Here is a 21,936-nt window from a genome sequence, read left to right as displayed (position 1 = left end):
CTCACCTTTCACTCACACGTCATTAATAACAGTTTCCCTGAACTACTTTGCTGTGATTATTTCAATGGCTCCGACACCGATACCTGCTGCCCCTTCTGGCTGGTTAATTGCGCTATTTGGAACCTGCTCCTAAAATTACACCCTTCCTGGGAGCAAGATTCAGAACTGCCCAAGGAAACCCCATTGGGTTTCAAGTGCAGCCCAGGCAGGGTGGCAAGGGGACAGCACAGGGGTCTCAGAGCTTCTTCTTCCGCCTCACAGAGAGAAGGTTAAGGGGGGGCACTAGTTATGACTCCTGGGTTTTAGTCCTGGCTGTGGGAGGAAAGGGGTGTTTAGTGGATTAGAGTTGGGGGCTTAGGAATCAAAGAGGAAACATCTCCCTTTTCAGCTTCAATGCACATTGAACAAGAACATGGCTTCTCATCTCTTAGGTTTCAGAGGAGCAGCCGTGTTAGTCTGTATCCTCAAAAAGAACAGGAGTACGTGTGGCACCTTAGAGACCAACAAATTTCTTAGGTTCTGTTGCCATCATGTGGTCATTTCATTTCACTTCTTATTGTTAAAAGGTCTGGGTACTTCAATGAGGCTAATCATCTAGTGGAACAAGCTCCGCAAGGGACGTGGTTAATTCCCCATCACTGCCCTGTGTAAATCAAGACCGCAGCTCTTGCTGCAAGACACCTGGTGTGTGGGTGTCCCTGTTCCCCTTCAGAACCTCTGGGACATGGTGCTTTCCTCCTCCCACTTCAAGATCCCCATCATGTGGGTGCTCCCATCCAGGATCTCCGGTGGGTGTCTCTGTCCCCCAACCCCATGAACTAGCTCCCGTGTGTGGTTTCCCTTGCCTGCCCCAGCCGGGATCTGTGGGTGTCTCTGTTCCCCTTTTCAACATACGTGTTGCTTGGGTGCGTCCCTCACCCCAAGTCAGACTCCCCATCGTGTGGGTGCTCCCATCCCCACTGCAGGCTCTGCGGGGGGTGTCTGTATAAAAAGAGACTGTGTCTCACTGTCTTGCCCAGGCTGCGCTGCAGGGGCTACTCACAGGTGTGATCCCACTACTGATTGGCACAGAAGTTTTGACCTGCTCTGTTTCTGACCTGGGCTGCTTCACCCCTCCTTAGACAACCTGGGGAACCCAAGCTGCCCCGGGATCACCATATTGATGCTGAACTTAGTGCAGACACCCAATTGGCACAGCCCCCTGCAGCCCAGAACTCCTGAGTTCAAGCGATCCGCCGGCCTCAGCCTCGCCAGGAGCTGGGATCACAGGCACCAGCCACGGGGCCCAGATTGCTTTGCAGCCTGGCAGCTGGAGCTTTAAACTCTGCTTGTGAGCTCTGTGCCTTGGCCAGACGGGGACAGCCTGGAACTGGGAAATGCTCCTGCTTCCCCCGTCTCACGTCGAGCTGCAGGCGCCGCTGTTCTCCCAGGTAAGATCCCGGATGTTTTGGTGCCCCCTTCCCCCGCCCAGGTGTCCGGGTACCTCTGCCCCCCATACAGAATCCTGGATGTGTGGGTGTCCGTCCCTCTGCAGAGGATCCCGGAGTGTGGATGCCCTTGTTCCCCCCTACAAGATCCTGGGTGTGTGGGTGTCACTCTCCCCCCAGTAGATCTCTGGTGGGTGGGTCCCCAGGGTGTGAGTGCTCCCATCCCCGGATACGGGCTGGGGGGGGGTATAACTGGCTCTCCCTGTCCTGCCCAGGCAGTGCTACAGCAGCTGTTCACAGGGGCAGCAACCCCACTGTCACCCTGCAGCTTTAACCTGCTCCAGGGGTGACCTGCTTCACCCTCCTGTGGGAGCCCGGGGACCCCGAACCTCCCAGAATCACCTGATTGATGCCGAGCTTAGCACAGACACCGGCTCAGCCTGGCAGGGTGCTGCCCTGAGCCCTGACAATCAGCTTCCCTCCGCCTCCGGCTGCACAGCGAGGGTCCCACGCGAGAGGCTTCGTGCCCAGTTTGTTCAGGAGCGTCCCAGGCTCCAGCTGTAAACTCCGCTGGTCAGTTCTAGTCTTTGGCCACACGGGGGCGGCAGTAACGGTCCCATCTAAACGCTGTTTGCGTTCGGCCCTTCGGATCGCAGATTGTAACCCGCGGGCAGATCTCTGAGTGCAGCCAGATCCCTCCCCAAACTGAACATTGAAGCAGCAGCTCCCATTGGAAAGATCAGGATTTTTGCCTTTAAAAACAAGGAAAATGTCTCCAGCGAGAGACTGAAGAAGCTCAATTGATTTCATTGACTGGAGGTTAAGAGGCAATTTAATCACTGGTTTAAATACGTTTTACAAATTCCCAGAGGGGGGCATATGTGATTTTAAACGGTTCTTTAATTCACCAGACAAAGATTGAACAAGACCCCTTGGCTTGCAGTCGATGTTAGAAAATCCCACCTGGAAATGACCGTTTTTTAACCGTGAGGCTAATTATCTAGTGGAACAAGCTCCGCAAGGGAGGTGGTAAATTCCCCATCACTTGCAGTTTGTAAATCAAGACTGCAGCTCTTGCTGCAAGACACCTGGTGTGTGGGTGTCCCTGTTCTGTGTTTCGGGATCCCTGGTACATGGTGCCTCCCTCCCACCAGTTCAGGATCCCCACAATGGGAGCTCCCATCCCCCCACCCAGGCTCTGCGGGGGTGGGGAGTGTATAAAAAGAGACCGTTTCTCACCATCTTGCCCAGGCTATGCTGCAGGGGCTATTCACAGGTGCAACCCCACTACTGATCAGCAAGGGAGTTTTGACCTGCTCCGTTTCCGACCTGGGCCAGTTCACCACTCCTTAGGCAACCTGGGGACCCCAAGCTTCTCAGGGATCACCATATTGATGCCGAGCTTAGTCCGGACACCCGATCGGCACAGCCCCCTGACAAAGCCAGAGAGAGCAGCAGGTTTCCCCTATTGTTTCCCAATCTTGTTTTCTTGACTAGTTTCTCCTCTGCACCAACTTGCTTTTTTTGCTTTGCGAGCCTGGCTAGCTCAGTTGGTAGCATATCAGACATTTAATTTGAGGGTCCAGGGTTCAAGTCCCTGGTCAAGTGATAAACTACTCACCAAGACCTTAAGATGTCTTGTTGGAGTCCTCTTTGATGTTACTTTTTCTCTGCAGGATTTTCCCTTTCCTCAGAAGGGCCTTTTTGTGTGTGGGTTTGAAGGGGCAACTTCCTGACAGCCCCTCTGTCCTTGCAGCCTGGAGGAATAAAGGCCTCTGGGCATAGAGGATGTTCCTTCCCTGCACAGACACACACAGACAAAGACACAGAATATCCCTAAGGAATTACAATCACCTGCTGCCTTCCCCTTTCCTGCTGGATCCCCAAATGAATATGCTCTTCAGCCTAAATCCATGTCCCCTCTTTTCCCAGTGCCCCTCAGACCCAACCCTCAGTCCCTCCTATGCTCACTGCTCCTCACTCCCAATCAGAGCCTGCTCCTCTTCACCCTTCTCCTCTGTCCCAACCCACAGCCTCCTCCTATTCCCAGTGCCCCTCAATCCCAACCCACAGGCCCCCACTCCTCACGCTGCTCCTCAATCCCAACCCATGGCTCCCTCCTTCCCTCCAGCAGCAGGTGCTTCAGACCCCCTCAGGAAGATTTTCTTGCAAGGTTTCATGTATGAGTCTGCATGGGGATTTTACATTATGTTGGAAATAGGTTGTGTTGCCGAAATGATCACTTGTGGCTGGTGTTGGATTCCCAGTCTCCTTGTTATAGGGGCAGGAGAAATAAAGGGTTGTTATCCTTGTTGTGTGAAGCGAGGGCAGCACAACTGTGCTTGGCAGACCCCGATTGAAGGACTCACCCTCACTTTAATAGCACTTGCTAGGCAGGGGACACCGGTTCCAAAGCCAAGTGGGCCATGGTCTGGCTGTCAATACTAAAATTTAGGTGTTAGACCAATGTTAAAACAGGGTGGCTATGGGGGGATGAATGAGTCCCTAGACAACATAGTGAGTATGGTGCCTTTTTATTTTCCCTCTTTTCCACCCAGGCTGGCAGGTAAACTGGACAGAGGCACCTCTGGGCGTGCACTGACTAAGGACAACAGCTGTGAGTGGGGTGCAGAGAGGGGATGGCTCATGTTAAAGGACTTTTGGTTGCCGGAGTTATGAACCAAAGGGAGAAGGACACTGCCCAGCTTATTTGGGGGTGGGATTTTCCCTCGTGGTTTATGTTTATGTGTTGGGGCTGCTGAAATGACTTCTGCTAACCCTGGGCTTACATTGCAGTGTAGACATACCCTGAGAGGGCATCTATACTGTGACAAAATCCCTGTGGCCCGGCTGGCCTGGATGAGCTGATTTGGGCTCCTGGGGCTCAGACTGGAGCCCAGGCTCGGAGACCCTCACCCCTCGTGGGGTCTCGGAGGTTGGTCTCAAGCCCAAGTGTCTACACTGTAATTTTATAACCCTGCAGCACCAGCCCCACAAGCCTGAATCAACTAAACCAGGGTTTGAGAATAGTGACTTGGGTGTGTTAATGGCAGTGTAGACATAATGCTAGGCTATGTCCACACTGCAATGAAACACCCACGGCTGCCCCGTGCCAGTGCAGGCTCCCAGGCTAGGGCCGTGGGGTGGGAAATTTGCACCGTAGACATCTCGGCTCAAGCTCAATATCGGGCTCTGGGAGCCCTCAAGGTTGGGAGGGAGTTTAGCAAGCAAACAAGGTAGAACGGCAGTGGAATATTACCCTGGACTCAATGGCATTTCTCCATTGGTCTGTCTGCTTTGGGGCAGGGACAATAACATGTCCTGCTGCTTTCGTTATTTCAAAGGGTGGTTTAGGATTTTCATTCTCACACATGGTGCACAAAGCAGGACTCAACCCTCCGTGCAAACTAAATGAGCTACCCACAATGAGCCCTTTGGTGTGAGAGCTCAGACCTGCCCCTGTCCCAGAGGGAGGGGGTCACCTGTGATGGGCTTGGAACACTGACCTATCAGCTTTTAACTCCCAAACTTTCAGTAACTCTATTATCAGTGCCTGTGAGTGTAATTTAAACCCTAAGGAAAGCCAGACTGGGCTAGACCACAGGTCTACCTAGCTCTGTGTTTTGTCCTCTGACAGTAGCCAATACCAGGTGCCCTAAGAGTTACTCAGCAAGGCACCACTGGGAGTTGAACCCAGCATCTCCTGTTTACAAGGCAGGTGCTTTAGCCAGCTAAGCCATGGTGCCTGCCTGGTGCTAAAGCACACTGTCTGCCCACACCTGACTCTCTGCCATCCCCACGGGGGCCTGACAAGCTTTGCATGTGTTTGGATTCTGCAAAGCAGAGGAGCAGGTGACGTTTTCCTTGCAAGCTGTGTGTGTGTGTGTATGAATCTTTGGCCAGGTCTGCACTATACAAAGTTATTTCAGCATCATTATATTGCTCAGGTGTGTGAAAAACACACAACACTCCCTCGGTCGGCAGCTTTTGGCTGGTGCACACACTGCAATGCCACGTCTGGCGACAAAATTGCCCTGTTTTGGTGACAAAATAAAATGATTTCAATGAGAAGGCTAGAGCTTTTTGCAGCAAACTTAAAGTGACAAATTGTCAGTGTAAATGCTGCTGGTCATTATATCACCAAAACTGGTCTCCACCAGTATCCCACCATGAACTCGCCTGCCCTGCATTCCTGCTACAAAGGCTGGGTCCCTCCTGTTTCATAGCTCCAGAAAGTTCTGACAGCTGAGCTGTTATCTACACCGGGATTAGGTTAATAAAACTGCATTGTCAGCCTAAGTAATGTAATTACACCAACCTAATTTCATAGTGTGGACCTGTCCAAAGAATCACACACACACCTTGGGAGCAAAACTTCACCTGCTCCTCTGCTTTACAGAAACCAAACAGGAGCAACACTTGTCAGGGCCCAGTGGGGATTGGCAGAGAGTCAGGTGTGGACAAACAGGATGCTTTAAATAACAGCAGGTACCATGGCTTAGCTGGTTAAAGCACCTGCTTTGTAAACAAGAGATTGTGGGTTCAACTCCCAGTGGTACCTTGAAGAGTGGCTTTTGGGGCACCTGGTATTGGCTACTGTCAGAAAAGAAGATTCAGAGCTAAATGGACCTATGGTTTAAATTACACTCACAGGCACTGATAATAGAGTTACTGAAAGTTTGGGTGTTAAGAGCTGATAGGTCAGTGGTCCAGTCCCCTCAATGTGGTTTTACCGTTTCCACTTGCTAAACTCCCTCCCAACCTCTATAAAATTACAGTGCAGACATATGGGCTTGAGCCCAGCCTCTGAGGCCCCACGAGGGGTGAGGGTTTCTGAACCCAGGATTCAGCGTGAACACAAATATCTGCACCACAGTTTTTAGCCCCTCAGCTTTAACTCCAGGAGACCAAGTCAGATGACCCAGGCCAGCCCTGCTGCCATCTTTATCCCAGGAGAGATGGACTCTAAGGGGACGTCTCCATTGCAATGTCAGCCCAGGTGTGGCACGCTGTGCTCAAAGCAGCATCTGGAAGCCCCATATTCACCACTCTCATATAATGATGCCATGGTTTGTACAAAGTCTGCCTGGTGAGGTATCATTTCAAAAGTCTTGATCTGTTGAACATTAATATCGGGTTGGATTGTGTGTGCTCGCATTGGTTGAGAAGTTATGAAGTTTTGCTCTGTGTGTGTTACTGACATATGTTATGAGGTTGGGAAATGCCCCCCACCAGCCTTTCAGGTGTGACAATGGAGGACCCAGACTCGCTGCTGGCCCATTGAAGGGATCCACACTCCCAAGGACTATCCCAGGAACCGTGTACAATGCAGGCTTCTCCGAGATAGCACAGTGACAATGGACACTGCTTGACTCACATCGTAGCAAAGGAGCTTCCTAGCAAGTTGGAAGAAACTATGAAAGAGGGGAAGAGACATCATGACTTGGCCTCTCTCCCCCACAACTCAGCAGCTGGAAACACACCTGGAGGACAAAGACTGAACTGAACTGATTCAGAAATCAGAAGAGAATAATAACAATAATACTTTCAAACCAAAGTCCCCAGACAGACTAGTACTGGTGTGTCAGCAGAAAATTTTCAGTTTGGGGAATTTTGTTTTCTCGGTCAGACCTTGCCAAGGGAAGCAGGGAGAAAATGTTTGAGTTGCCTCCTTCAGAACAGCTTGGCCTAGACACTAGCTCTGGTTCACTGCTCTGGCCTTGCTCGGGTTGAGGGTATTTTAATAATTTGGGCAGGTCCCAGGGTGTTTGGGGGAGATGATGAGGATGTTCCCTTTTGACATAAAAACTAAGAAATACAGCACTAGAGAATTTTTTTTAAAGAAATCTGGGATTTAGACATTTTATTCAAAGCAAGAGAGTTCTGAGTTTCTGAGAAGGTTTTTGTTTGCAAGAAGCAACATTATTTGATCTGTCATTGTACCAAAGGGGGACGTAGTTGTCTACAAAGGAGGAGTGAAGACTAAATGCATCCAATGAGAAAAGGGTTCGAACCCATGCGTGCAGAGCACAATGGGTTAACAGTCTATCACCTTAACCACTCAGCCACCTCATCTGAGCGGTAACAAAAAGACAGGAGGAGAAATCTAAGGGCAGCAGAGATAGGGACAATAAGGCGTTTTTAAATACTGAGCGGAAGCAGGGGCTGAATGAGCTCCCCCCTCACATCTAGTGAGGAGCTGGGGGAAAGACTTCAGGAACAGACCGTGTTTGCATAGACACACCTACTCTGCCTAGCTATGCAGCATGATGGGGCCGCTTTCCCAAAATGACCAGTTTTGGCAGGTGGTGGGTTACAAATCACTTTAGGAGTGAATAGAATGAAATGTTATTATCCTTCCTGCATGAGTGAAGGGCAGCAGAACATTCCTAGTCCGTCCTGATGGAGGGCTGGGTGGGTGGGTGAGGAATTGCTTTTATTGGACTGCATAGAAGTGATTGAGAACGTCACCCTAAAACAGTGGTCCCCAAGCATTTCACACTGTGCCCTCTTAGCCATGGCTGTGGCCCCTCGGAAGCCGCAGTCAAGAACCGGGGCTGGGAGTGGGTCTGTTGCTTGCTGGGGAGAGGGGGTGCAGACAGGGGTAAGGGGGTCGAGGCCAAGCTGGGAGCCAGAGCCCCAGGCTGAGGGTGGGGTTGGGGAAGAGCTGGAACAGAGTGGGGCTGAGTGCTGCTCCCTCCATGGGGGCTGGCTCAGGCCCTGAGGTGCCCCCATGAATGTTCCTCTGTGTCCCCCTAGGAGTCATGCCCCACATTTTGGGAACCACTGAACCCTACTGGCTAATCAGGGGCTAGTGATGCCAAAGCCCAGGGAAAGGGAGAACAAGTGTGGGGCTCCTAGCACTGGAGCCATGTGAAGGGGCTGCAGGAGAGGGGCAATGGCTGGTGGCCCAGGGAGTTAAGGGCAAAGGGGGCACAGGAGGGGGCAGGGGTTAGGGGTGAAGGAGGTGCAAGGGTTGGGAGTGCAGGAGCTAGCGGTAAAGGGGGAGTGGGGATCGTCCAGGGGCAATGGGGAAGTGCCAAAGTACAAGCTTTGCCCAGGGCACCATTTTCCCTAATGCTGGTCTGAGCAAACAATTGGAAATGACCCTTCAGTGAGACCAGAACCATAGTGTAGAAAAGCCCCTTTGTCAAGTGGTGGTGGCTGAGGGAGATGGGTTAGAAAGCAACGGGCGTCTTTCTGTGGAGATTTGATTCTTGCCTGCTGGGCCAGGCTGGTGTGTGGTGTCTCCATGGCTGCACTTTCAGTGTCTGATCTGCCACAGTGCCCCAGGGAGCCAAGTCTAGACATATTCAGAGGCTCTATGCCAGGGTTTCTCAAACTTCCTTTCACTGCAACCCCCTGCTGCCAAAAAAAACTTACTACATGGCCCTGGAAAGAGGGACCAAGCCCCTCCACACTGAGCAGAGGCAGGGGAGACAAAGCCTGAGCCCTGCCCCAGTGAGGGGACGGCAAAACCAGAGCTTGAGGGATTCAGCCCTGGGTGGTGGGGCTCAGACTTTTGACTTCAGCCCCAGGCCTCAACAAGTCTGAGGCCAGTCCTGGTGACCCCATTAAAACAGGGTTTTGACCCACTTTGGGGTCCTGACTCACACTTTGAGAACCACTGCTCTATGCTGATGGGAGAGAGTTTTCCTGTGGGTGTAGTTAATCCACTTCCCAAGAGGTGGCAGCTATGTCAGTGGGAGAAGCTATATCGGTGGGTGTGCAAGCTGTGGTGTTTACCACATTTAAGAAGTTTAATCAAACCCCATTTTTAAAACCACCTTTGGTCTGGGAATGGCAAAGGAGCTTGATGAAGCAGGGTCTGTCCTTCAAAGTCCTGGAGATCATGAGTCCATACTCCTGTTGTCATGGGGGTATAGCTCAATGGTAAAGTGCTTATCTGCTGCTTAAGTGGTCCTTGATTCAAACCCCTGTGTTCTCTTATAACCTTCTTTCTTTTTTAAAAAAAAAGGAAAACATTTTCATTTCCATTCTCCATTCTGTTCAGGGGCTCCACTATACGGGGGTGCTTGATATGAATGTAAACACTCAACATTTTGCTGTCCAAATGCATAAAAACCTAGCAAAGCTGTCCATCAGCTGAAATCAGTTCCAATCCTCTAAGTGTCTAGTTTATGTTTTCATCAATTAAACAAAGATATCATAGGAATGTACATTTGCAGATCCCTCTTCTCCAGGAGCTGTGCTGTGCCGAAGAACAAGAACCACATCCAGCTGCAGTTCAGGAGTCTGATGACCTAAGAGCCACCAAATGTTCTGAGGGCTGGAGAAAAATGCCTTCTAGTGAGATATTGAAAGACCTCAACCTGTTTCGCTTATCAAAAGAAGATTGAAAGGTGACTTCATTGAAGTGTTGAAGGGCCTTAATGGAGAGAAAGGATTGGGTATTAAAGGGCTCTTTCATCTAGCAGAGAAAGGCATAACAAGACCCAGTGGCTGAAAGGTGAAAAGAGACAAATTCATATTACAAATGAGACACAAATATTCAACAGCCAGTATAATTCACCACAGGAACAAGCTACCAAGGAAATTGGTGGATTTGCCATCTCCTGATGTCATTTAATGAAGACTAGATGCCTTTCTGGAATGTGTTTGCCCCAAAAGTAGCTCTTGTGTCATACAGGAGGCCTGTGATATGCAGGGGGTCAGATTAGATGCTCTAATGGTCTCTTCTGGCCATAAAGTCGACTAATTTCTGAAAAACTGAGTGTAGCATTGGGAGCAGCATCTGATGTTTTCCTGTCTAGCCGGCTTGCTTCCTAGAACGAACGCTCCTTGAGTGGGGTGATCCACAGGAGTAGCTCAAACCTCCAAAGTGCTTGGCCAGGGGCAGGACATTAGCACAGCAAGGGAGGGGTGTGGCAGTAACATCACAAAGGCTTTTGCAGGACCTCAGACTATTGGTCAAAGGTGGTGGGGAGGTGGTGACCTCACAGAGAGATGCTGACATCAGCCAGGCAGGACAGGGGTGAGGAGGCAGGGAAACCTCAGAGACCCCTGTGGCTTTGCTTCAGCAAGTCTCCTTCTGGAGGTCTCTCTTTGAGGACTGAGAGAGTATTCGGGTTCACATAAGTGAGAGCCAGGTGGAACCTCTTTCGAGTTTTCCCCTTCCCTTTTCCTGATTTTACTAGAAAACAGCCGTCCCTGTTTAGAAGGTAAGAGCCTCCTTGAGGTTTGAAACCTGTTCAGTCTGATCCATCTGGTGACAGTTGAATTCTACGCATGGAAAACACGAGCTTAAGGGGGGCAAATTTTATTCCCTTAGAATCACTGGGGACATTAGGGTTTGTTCTTTTTGTTTCATCTTTTCCTTCATCCCTCCCTCCGTCCTTTCTCTTTGTCTCTTGCTTCTTTTGTCCTTTCTCCTCTTCCCCTCCCAACACCAGGATGTGTGTGTGTGTGTTGCAGGGGAGTGCTCTGCAGCTCCCACTGTGGGTGGTCCACCCAAAAATGTGGGGCTGAAATAGTGCTCGGGCAGTGATCCCCACCGGTGACCTGGGCCATCCTTTGGGCTCTCTGGTGAGAACCCTCAGCCTCCCGTCCTCTGTCTCTACCCAGATTGGCTGAGCAGGGGGTTATTGACAGGGAGGAGACTCAGGTCCTTGTTCTTCTCTTTTAAAACCAAGGAAATAAGTCAGAACCAGTCATATGTTTGACAAATTTTGCTGCTTCGCTGCATTAATGGTCTCTGAGCAGTTCATGATTCTCTCTAACATTGCAGTTCTCCTCAAATACTTGCTGAATAATTACTGTGCACTGTTGTTGGTCTGGAGCTCATCTGAGAGCACTTTACTCAGGTCATTCAATGTCTGAAATTCATGATCTGATGGTTAGTTTGAAAATCAGGGCTCTTGGGTCCTATTCCCAACTCTGGCACTGGCTGGCTGTGTGACCTAAGACAAGTCAATTCTCCTTTCTCAGCCTTAGCTTCCCCCTCTTTCAAGTAGGGATAATAATGATCTGCTCCTACCTACCTCATGGTGGGTGGAGGATGGGGATCCACTGGAGAGCGTCACTAGGAGTAGTGGATAATATGTGGTGTCCTATCACGTTTACTCAGAGCAGATTATCACATAATAGAATAGCTGAAATAGTCTATTTCATTTGTATTTTTTTATTTTGAAATTGTTAAGAGCAACTACTTAGCTCAGACTGAAGCATCTTATCTAATTTTCAAGATCTAAGTGTCTCTTCTTTGTGTGCGAGGAGACAATTTAACACACTGACAAACGGGAGATGCTTTTGTTTTGCAACAACATATTTTTGCAAAGAACTTTCATCCCACTTGTTATGATTTTGAGAAACAAACTGGTTTAATCTGAATGGGCTTTTCTGACAGAAACGGTTTCAATGAAATTTCCCCACCATCTCGATTCCTGGGCTCTATCCCTGCCTCGGGGGGGATTTGTCTGTTAGAACAGGAGTCAGGACTGATGGCTTCTCTTTCTGGCTCTGCCACCACCTTGCTGGGTAGATCACTTCCCTTCTCTGTACCTCAGGCTCCACCCCATCTGCCCAATGGGAACAGGGACAATTCTCGAACTCTGGGCAGTTGTGAGCCTGAGTGAGATAAGGGACGTTAAAACCCTCTGTGAAGGAGAAAGGGGAGTTTCACGGTGTTTAGCACCAAGGAATTGTAAAGTTTGCTAAAATGTCTAGTCTGTGGAAACAAGAAATGGTCAGGGCCAAACCTTTTAACCACTGCCTTTTTTAAAGCCCCTTCAGGGATGTGAGTCCCTGTCACTTTTAGGTACCTGGGGTTCTTTGCCAGCAGGAGAGAAGAGGTTCCTGCCTCCATTTTTGTGGCCTTAACAAACCAGGTGTTGTGCCCCAGTTCTCGTCTGACATCCCTGCAAAAAAAAATCCTCCCATCCATGAACAAGACAGGACCTATCTTTAAAAGGGGAACAAAGAGACCCCTGGGACTTACAGACTAGCTAGCCTCACTTCCATAGCTGGAGAGATCCTGGAATACATTATAAACAATCAGTGTGTCAGCAGCACCTACAGGATAATTTTGGTTCTTAGGACTAGTGAGCATGGATTTGTCAAGAACAAACCATCCCAAACCCAGCCTCTTTCCTTCTTCGGCAGGGTTCCAGGCCTAGTGGAGGTGGGTAAACAGTAGATGGGATCTATCGCCGGGTTACTAAGGCTTTTGACACAGTCCCGCAGGACATTCTCACAAGCAAATGAGGGAAATGCGGTCTAGATGCAATCAGTGTCATGTGGGGGCAGAGCTGGTTGAAAGCCCAGACTCCAAGAGCCCTTCTCCATGTCCGGCTGTCCAATGGAGAGGGTGCACCTAGTGGGTCCGGCAGGGATCAGTCCGGGGTCCGGTACTATTCAATATTTTCATTACTGATTTGGAAGATGGAGTGGAGAGCATGCTGCTAAAATTGGCAACTGACACCAAGCACTTTGGAGCACAGGATTGGAATTCAAAACACCCTTAACAAATTGGAGAATTGGTCTTCTTGAGCCAAACTCCATGGCTGGGCCCCTCTCTCTAGACTGGGCTGAAGTGAAACCCCAGAGCCAAACACTCCTCCTCCTGGGCCGTGCGCTCCACCCTTGAATGGTCAGATGCTGCTTAGCTCTGTCAGAGCAGCTTTGGCTGGGGGATTCTCCCAGCACTCTCCACTAGCGGGAAAGTACTAAATCCCCAGCAATGGAACCCAGGAGTCCTAACTCCCAATCCCCTGGCCCAGTCACTCCAGCAGAGCACACTCCCTCTCAAAGGCAGGGGGAGCGGCCATGAGGGCTGCTTGTAATTGCCAGCTGTGGGAGGGAGTGTGCAGCAGTGGTTAGCGAAGGGGCCTGGAGAGAAGGACTGCTGGGTCCCACCCATCCTTCTGACACTTGGTGTGACCCTGAGCCAGTAGCTTCCCCTCCCCAGGCCTGTTTCTCATCAGTGGGGTTGGAGTCGCAGTCCCGACAGCCCAGGGGGGTTGGGAGGCTCCAGGAAGGTGTGTAAAGTGCTGGGATTTCAGGATCCTGGAGGCGCTGTCACCCCTGCCCTAGGGCGGTGTTCTACACCCGCTGCTGCTGGTCAAGTTTCTCCTTTCCCTGGCAATGAGACAGACTTTTGTTTTCCCAGCCAGCCGATCGCCCAGTGCCATCACCCTGGCTGCTGGCTGGGCAGGGTAACTCCTCAGGTCACCACCCCCCTCTCCAGCCTGCCTTGGCTTGGAGTGTGAGGAGAAGGGCGAGGGATGACACTGAACATCCTCCATCCAGCGCTCCGTCACCAGAGCAAGTGAGTGGCATTAGGGCTCCTCGGTGGCGCCCCCTGTCTGTCTGGGGGGAGGCAGAAAGAGGGGGAGAGAATCTCTCCCAAAGGAGATTGGATTTGCAAACAGCCCCCAGGAGCCCCTCACTCTCAGACCGGGCAGGGGCTTCTCCAGAGCCGTCTCCAGTGTGTTTGGCAAGGTCCCAGCAATGGGGCTCCCAGCCCTTCCCTTGTGGGAGACTGTTCCCCAGGCTGAGAGTCTCTGAGCTGGGCCAGACCCGGGGAGCTGCTGAGCATGGAAATCAATGGGAACCGAGGGGGCCCTGGCCTTGCTATGCCGAGGGACTTTGAAGTGGGGAATGGTTTCCCAGGAGAAGTCAGGACACCTGGGTTCTGTTCCTTCTCTAGCCTGGGCGGGGTTGTGGGGGGGAGGTGTGAGTGTGTCCTGGGCTGGCAGGAGGGAGCTGCTTGTCCAAAGTGACCGATGGTCTTTGTGACTGACCCCAGTGCTCGAAAAGGACGAGACTCCCCGGTTCTTGCAGCCCCAGGGATGAGGAGGGGGAACGTTGAGGGGGAGCAGATCATGCAATGAACTCCTGCCAATGTGTGTAGCTTGCACTCCCTGCACCCCTGTGGGGGGAGGAGGAGCTGCTCTGGCTGGGGCAGGGATGGGGAGAGACCAAACAGGCTGGTTAGTGAGAGGCTGCCCTGACCCCAGACTCCCAGGCTCCTTAGGATGTTCAGGAAGAAGGCTCTGCCAGTGGCCCCAGAGCCTGAGGGAAGCAGCTGCCATCTTCCCCAGGAGCGGAGGCCCTCCGTCCCCACTGGCGGGGAAGGAGCTCCCGGACGGACCAGGAGGTGGAAGTTCCCAGCCTTCTGGAAGAGGAAACCTGCTCCCGGCGCAGGCGCTGAGGTGGGAGAGGCACCGGCCAGGCCAAAATGGAGCTGGGCCAGGATGCAGCTGGGCAGGCAGGACCCAGCCCAGGAGCAGAACCGGGCAGGGTGGCTCCAGGGATGTTCAGGAAGAAGGCTCTGCCAGTGTGGGCAGCAGCGGCCCCAGGAGCCCAGCCCCCATTTCCAGCAGGAGGCATCGCCCTGCCCGGTCAGTGGGACCTTCCAGCCTTCCCAGGGCAGGAGGTGGAGGATCCCTCTCCCAGCCCCAGCAGCTCGGCCCGCTCCCCTTGGGACAGCAGCAGCGCCTGCGACTCGGACAGCAGCGAGGCCGACAGACGCTTCTGCTTTGTTCCAGGTGAGGAGCCAGGCTGGGCTCAGGGAGGGGTGAGGAGGGGGCTGTGAACACCCCAGGCCCAGGCCCTCGAGCAGTGCTATGGGGGCGTGTCCCCAGCTCAGGTGTCTGGCCTGAGCCACTGAACCCCACTGTCACTAGATGCTGCCACTGTAATCCTTGGTGCTCCATTGGGTTGGGGGTGGGAGGCACCTCCCAGGAGTCCAGGACAGTGGGGTCTCTTGCTATGGGCTCCTGAAGGAGTTGGCGGCTGATGACACTGAGGCTACTTGGAATCAAATACATTTGAGATACAAGTACAGAGCCCATGTTCATAACTTCAGCTACAAAAATGGTGCACACATCCAGCCAGCGTCATTATCACCAGCAAATCATAACCTTGTCCTAGACACCACACACGCCAACCTTTGCACAATGTTTGCTGCACATATATAACAGTGGTGGCAACAATGATCTCTACGGTCCCAGTTCATATTAATAACGTCACAGCAGGCTATAGAGAAGTGGGAGGGAGGCGTCTTCCAGCCGTCGTGTCTCGTCCGTTTCTCCCTTGCCGCTTGGGCCGAGGTGGGAAGGGAGCGAAACGTGCCCGGCTGAAGGTTTTGTTCTCGGCCTTGAGGATTAAGCCCGACCCCCTGGCATGGCTAGGTCAGGGTTGTCCTGGGCTCTGGCGGGGGGAGGGCTCAGCTGGGAGAAGGGGCAGACGAGGGGATTTTGTCTCTGATAGATAAGGGCTTTGTCAGCAGGAAGCTGTAGGTCACATGCTGGGGGTGACAATGGGGTTTGAGCTGGGGCAGCAGCAGCAGGAAAGCAACGTGTGTGTGGGGGGGGTGGGGGGATTCACTTGGTAAAAATGAACCTGCCAAGCTGCTCCCTCTGCTGGAGCAAAAGACTCTAATTTATCTCCTCAACTCCCCTCCATGAAAATCTCCACCCTCCCCCCGTGCTGAGAGACCCCCTCACTCCCATGGAGATTTGTAATTGTTCTAACTCTTCCTTGGCCTTGTCCAAATAGTTTTTCCAGAAAAAATGATCAAGGACATTTCAAAAGAGAAAAACAAAACAAACCAGAGAAAGCCCCACCACACCCAGTTTGGGGCTGAATTTTTCTACTGTAATTTTGAGACAATAAAACTCACCCCTCTATTGGCCAGAAACCAAAGCCAGACCTCCCCCGCTGTAGCTGTGACTTCTGCTACCGAACCACCAATGCACTGACTCCTCTTGTGAGACATTTCTCTGCACTGCTGCTAATCCAGTTACTGACTCCAGGAAACATTTTCCTTAGCCTGGCTCCATGTGTCACTGGTTTCTATAGCAAAAGCCAGTCCCTGGCCCTGTGGTCCAGACATCCTCATTCACATCAAGCTTCAAGTTGAGAATCATTTCCCCTTCCCGCTCTGTGGGAGGGGAGACTTTTAAACGCGCTCTCTGTGAGACTGCACATGGCTAAGCAAAGAGAACAAACCCCCAATCCCCCCTGTGCTTTGGGAGCCAGGTTTGCAGTGGGAATTCTGTAGTTCAGATGACTTCACGCCTGAGCATTGTGATTCTTTACCAGTTTCTCTGGCATTGGGGTAGTTTTGTGCTTACAGCTGTGATGGCCGAGTGGTTAAGGCATTGGAGTTGAAATCCAATAGGGTTCCCCTGCGCAGGTTCAAATCCTGCTCACAGCGAGGTTGGAGTTTTAGCCAGTCCCTCACCCGGGCAACACCTCTGTACAACCCTCTGAGACACTCTCAATTCTCTCCCCACCCCAAGTAAATCCTGTTCTGCTCCTTTCATCAAGGTCCCTGGGACACCACCTCACACTGTGTCCCTGAGGGGTCAGGCAAACTCTCAGTGCCTGAAGCCTCTGCTACCCACCTGGTGCCCCATAGATCAGCCATAGCCCTGGTTCTGCTCCTCTCTCTAGAGTGCGAAAGGAGCCAAGTCAGCGACTCCATGGGAGCCATTTCCCCACAGGAAGTGCATTGAGTGCAGCTGGGGGGCTGGCGCCGCTGCTGCCTGTGGGGCTGGCAGGGGGGCTGATGTCTGCACAGACTCTCAGCTGCCAGGCCGGAGGGGGCACTTGGGACCTTACCAGACTGGCTCAGTGAAGACGGGGGGTTGACAGAGCAATACAGATGCTCTCCAGAGCACGGAGCAGCAGCCGCCCATGCAGCCAGGCAATGAGCATTTCCCACAGCCTGGAGCCGAGGGGGAGGCGGCAGCTGCTGTTCCAGCTCCTTGGGGACAGGCCCTGTCAGCCAACAGCCACTTCTTACTCCCCACAGCTAAGGGCGCCGGGTTCCTCCGGTGGGGGTGTGGAGCAGCCGTTCGTTTTCCTGTCCTTTTTGTGTGCAACTGCTGACAAAAACATCCCACACAGAGAAGCAACAGGCCAAAATACTTCAATGCAGCTGCCAAAGTAGCTCTGTTGGGAGAAGCGTTAGACTGAAGATCTAAAGGTCCCTGCTTCAATCCTGGGCTTTGGCAGACCATTTCATCCCTCTTTGTGCAGGGGTGGCTTGTTTTCTGGGAGCACAGCAGTGTCTGCACCCAAGGTGAGTCCCTGAGCTTGGGCTCTGCAGTAGGAAAACACAGAATGGGCTTCTGCCCCTAGTTGGCCCACCTGACCTTTAACAAGGAGAGATGGGAGCTGTCTTTCCCAACATGGCAGGGAGAGAGTGAGGCAGGGTGACCCTCAGGAATGGTGCCAGAGGGCTGCTGGGCAGTGACAGGCAGGGATTGGGGATGGAAGCTCCTCTGTGCAGCTGAGCAAGGGCAGTACCAGGGAAGGGGCATCTGTAAAAGTGACCCAGCAACAACCTCTCCTCCTCTTGGCAAACTCCCATGCCAAACACCCACTGAAGGTCACCAGCATGCGGGGCGGCTGCTGATGCTCTGTGGCCAAGGTAACAAGATGGTAGGAAAGCAGGGCCAGCTCCCATGGTAGGGCCTCTTACCGTTCCCACTCTCCATGCTCACTTTTGCAGTGGGGCAGGAGATTTTACCCCAAGAGGCTTTTCCCCAGCTGGCGAGAAGCAGAGAAACACCCAGGCTTCGAAGACGTTATGTAGCAACCCCCTCCAGCACAGGGACAGGCGCACACGCTAGCCCGGGCAGCCGCCCACTTTCTTTGGCAAGTCAGGAATGGCAAAGGCGAGACTGGAAGCACCTGGGGCTCATGCCCCAGCCTTTGTGACGCCCAACCCCCAACTCCTTCCCGGGGCTCTAGCTGAAGCCAGAGCATTGGCCTGAGCAGCCAAGAAGAGGTTCCAGCCCTGCAAGGAGCAGGACATTCAGCACAACAGTAAAACTGCAGCAACACAACCACCAAAGGACTCGACCCCTCAATCTTCTGATCCACACTCAGACGCCTTATTCATTAGGTCACATGGGAAAAGGCTACTCCAAGCACTTCTTTGGAAAAGGCGGATATTGTTCTTCTCAGGTCATCTGCTGAGGGGGGCCGAGACTCTTTGGGCACAAGAAGTCGAGTTCCCAGTGACACGTGAGACTTAATTCTCTGGAGCCAGGTGCAGGGTTTTGGCAGGGAGGCTCAGGCATGGGGGATTGGGGTGCAGCGGACGGACCGGCTGTCTAGGTGTGGAGATTTAGTCGCACTGAGGCACAGGAGGGAGGAGGAGGAGGAATCCTGCTGACAGGCAGTGGCTGTGCAGAAAAAGGGGAAGGGTTCCTGGGACTTTTTTGGCCTCTCTTTTGCCTGCCTGCTCACTCTTGTGGTGAACGGTGAAGCTGTTTCTTACTGTGGAAGCCAGTAAATAATTAACAAGGTTTTGAAGAGATCTTAATGAATGTTAGTTAGCATGAGTTAGGTTAACTGTGACCCTGGTGACGTGAGGAAGCAAGATAATGTAAGACAGAGTGAATTGTGTGAAAGTTATTACGACCTTGCAATGTGCAGTCTTGCAGTCTTGTTTTTCTAGTGAGATAGCAGGAAACCTTATGTATAAACAAAATGTATTTGTTGTTTTTTACTGTCTGTATTATTGCTAGAAATTGTCTGTAAAAGGTATAAAGGCTTGCTGTGATTGTTTACCAGTTGAGAGACCTGTCCAGGACCCTGTGTCCTATGGCACTCTCTCCCTCCATGGTAATTACTGGAGAAATAATAAAGTATTTGATTTTGCTGCATCCAAACAAAAAGTGAGAACTGAGTTTTTCTTCGACAATTTGGGGGCTCGTCCGGGATGGCAACGCCCACGGACCCACAGACAACTACTACGGATCATTCCCCTTCGAACCCCATGGCGCCACATGAGAGGTATGAGACCTTTTGAAATCTCTATTGGGGTATCGGAGGAGGACTTTCCGTGAGGACGTCTGTCTCTCTGTTGGGCTCACGCCATCTGAACTTATTGACTGTGCAGCAGGATCAGATGCAAAGTGGTATTGGGGAGAGGCCCCAATAAGGTTAGTTTATTGCAGTACTGGGAACTGCTGAGTTGGCCAAGGAAATGCATAAGGTAATGCATAAGGTAATGCATAGGTAAATGCATTAGAATGCACCGGTGCTGAGGGGTTTTTACCGCCTCAAGAGGGGTTGTCATACCGCCTCATGGTATTGGTCCGGACCAGGTAAAGATGCATCATGGTTAAAAAAAAAAAAAAAGATAAAAAGGTTGAAAAAGGGTTAAAAAAAGACAGAAAAAGAAAAAGGAAGAAAAAGAGGCCTTGGGGTGTGTGTGTACACCAGTGTGAGTGGCTGTTACCGGGCTAGCCCAGTAACTAGTGGATCTTTAGGAGATCCGACCCACGGTGGGCTGACTCAGCCTGGCATAGTCCGGCGAGGAAGCTGCCTGGGTCTAGGAGTGTGTGAACCCATCTTCCCTCCCCTTTCCTTGTGAGTCTCTCCTGTGTGAGTGGAAAATGGGTAAGGGACTGTCTAAATATTCCACCTTACCCCCTAAGGGAACCCCAGCATATTACATGTACGTACATTATGGTCCTAAAACCTGCAGGTATTTAAATGATTGGAATCTGTATACGCGTGAAAATTCATTTAAACAATGCCCATTAGAAGGTACCTTCAATCTAGATAAGATCATATATCTCAGTGGAGCTTTAATCATAAAGAAAAACCTCTGTTACAGTGTGAGCAATTTGTCTAGGAACGGGTTAATTTGAAATTTGGCTTAGCCCTGAGATAAGGGAGAAGTTGTTTTGTCTTCAAGGTCATGAATTAGTGCGGACTATGCTAAGTGCTAAGTAAAACTGCTTCAGCCCCAGCTGGTTGTGGAAAATAAAAAAAAGGCAAACCAAAAAAAGCAGTATAAGTTACAAAACTGAGATTGCATTTGCAAAGCTTAACGGTTCAGTGAGATCCAACAGTTTTTGCAACCCTGAAGCCGGACAGGCAGCTGACCTGAACTGAAAGAGACGCCGCAGGAGATTCCAGGGTGTAAAAGAACAGCCATCCCAAGAGTGGCAGCATGTTGGAAATGCTGGACAAGCTGTATACAGGATAATCTCCCGTCCACCTATTTCCCTTCTCTGAACATTATACACAGACATACCAGTCTGGATATGTGTAAGTATTAAAGTGGCTTAAGGCTTGGGGCATTCATATTTTTCCCGAGTGATGTGGGAGCATTCCCAACACTCTCCATTGTTGTTTTATTATTTTTAATGAAGCTTTAAAATTTGATTATATGCTCTGTCAGTTTGATCACCTGACATAAGGGATAATTGGTAACAGAAATTTGTCACAGTTTGGTGAGCAATAGAGAATTGGAAAGCACTGTAGAATTTACACCATCTATCTGTTTTACCCTTGTTAGTTTATGTTTGCTTTGTTTGGTACTGTTGGTGTTAGGTGTTAAGAATAGCATGATTATAGGTGAGCTCTAATAGAATAAGGAAACACTATTTGGTTTTGGTGCACTATTTAGCTTTGGCTCTGTTTTGTTTAACCGGTTACTGATGTTTTTCTGCTCTGTTCATTTGGGCGTTAGGTGTGTGAGCGGAACTGAACTTCTCGTTCGTAATTCCTCAGGGTGGAAGCCATGTGTGCGATGAAGCTCTGGGGTTGTCCTGAAATTTTACAGTCCCGCCCCCCCATAGCGGACAATATAATAGAAGTAGAAAAATTTGGCTTAGACTGTAATTTTCTTTGTTTTTTGTGTAATTTTCTTTTCTGTTTAAGTGTCAGCACACAAATGGGTGGGTCTCTGGGTATGCCCCCAAAGGGGTTTGGATTATGTGTTAAGTGAATGGCCATGTATTTTTGCCCAGGTGGCAAGCCTTACTAGGAAGGACTCAGGTAGTCTTGTGAGTAGAAATGTTTTGGGGACAAGACCAGAAGGGTGGGGGCTAGTTGCGTAGCCCACCCTCCTAGCTAAGAACTGGTTGTGGAACAAGCTAGTGTCCATGGACGGGACGATTCAGCGAGGAAAAAAGGATCGGGCCCAAGCGGGAGGGCAACAGACAGAGAGATTTGGAAACTTTTGAGGGTGTAGTGGAAAGAAGGAGTAAGTGAATATAAGCATGAGGATTTCAAATACTCAGAAGGATATTTGGAATGGTGATTTGCATTGGTAAAGTGGCTGTTGGAAGGAGAAAGCAATTGATTTTTAAGTGAAAATGAAAAATTGACTCTGTGTTTGCTGGGGGGAACAGCACTTGAACTTTGTGAAAAAGCTGAAGAGAACAGTTTTTTGGTGTCTTTGACATGTTTGTGAATGAATTCAGGCAAAGAAATTATTAGATTGCACTCATTTGGCTATGAACAATTTTGTTAAATCAGTTGAAGAATGTATACAGTGCTATGTAATGACATTGTATTAGGCCCTACAGGCACTATAAGTGGTGATGTTTTCTTTCAGTGTTTAAAAGCAGGAGTTAAAAGAAATAAAAACCAAGCCGGAGAGCATCTGTGTTAATGCAAATTAACTAACTGATAAGGTAGAGGCCGCTGAACCAGGGCTGTCTAAGAAGCACATACGAGAAAATATGGGGTAATTCCTCTGTTTTGCCTAGAATCAACAAGAGTATTTGTA

At 50.8% G+C, this 21,936-nt stretch overlaps 2 non-coding genes across 2 annotated transcripts; one reads left to right on the top strand and one right to left on the bottom strand.

Annotated features, from left to right (window-relative positions):
• Positions 1-5,099: 5,099 nt before the first annotated feature.
• On the bottom strand, positions 5,100-5,173 carry TRNAT-UGU. The gene has a single exon. It is a non-coding gene; the product is annotated as a tRNA-Thr (tRNA).
• An 11,353-nt stretch (positions 5,174-16,526) lies between these two features.
• On the top strand, positions 16,527-16,608 carry TRNAS-UGA. The gene has a single exon. It is a non-coding gene; the product is annotated as a tRNA-Ser (tRNA).
• The last annotated feature ends 5,328 nt before the right edge of the window (positions 16,609-21,936 follow it).

Source organism: Mauremys reevesii, linkage group 12 (genome assembly GCF_016161935.1).
Source record: "Mauremys reevesii isolate NIE-2019 linkage group 12, ASM1616193v1, whole genome shotgun sequence".
Lineage (NCBI taxonomy): Eukaryota > Metazoa > Chordata > Testudines > Geoemydidae > Mauremys > Mauremys reevesii.
The sequence above is the reverse complement of the archived record's forward strand: the minus strand, read 5'-3'. Positions and strand labels throughout refer to the sequence as shown.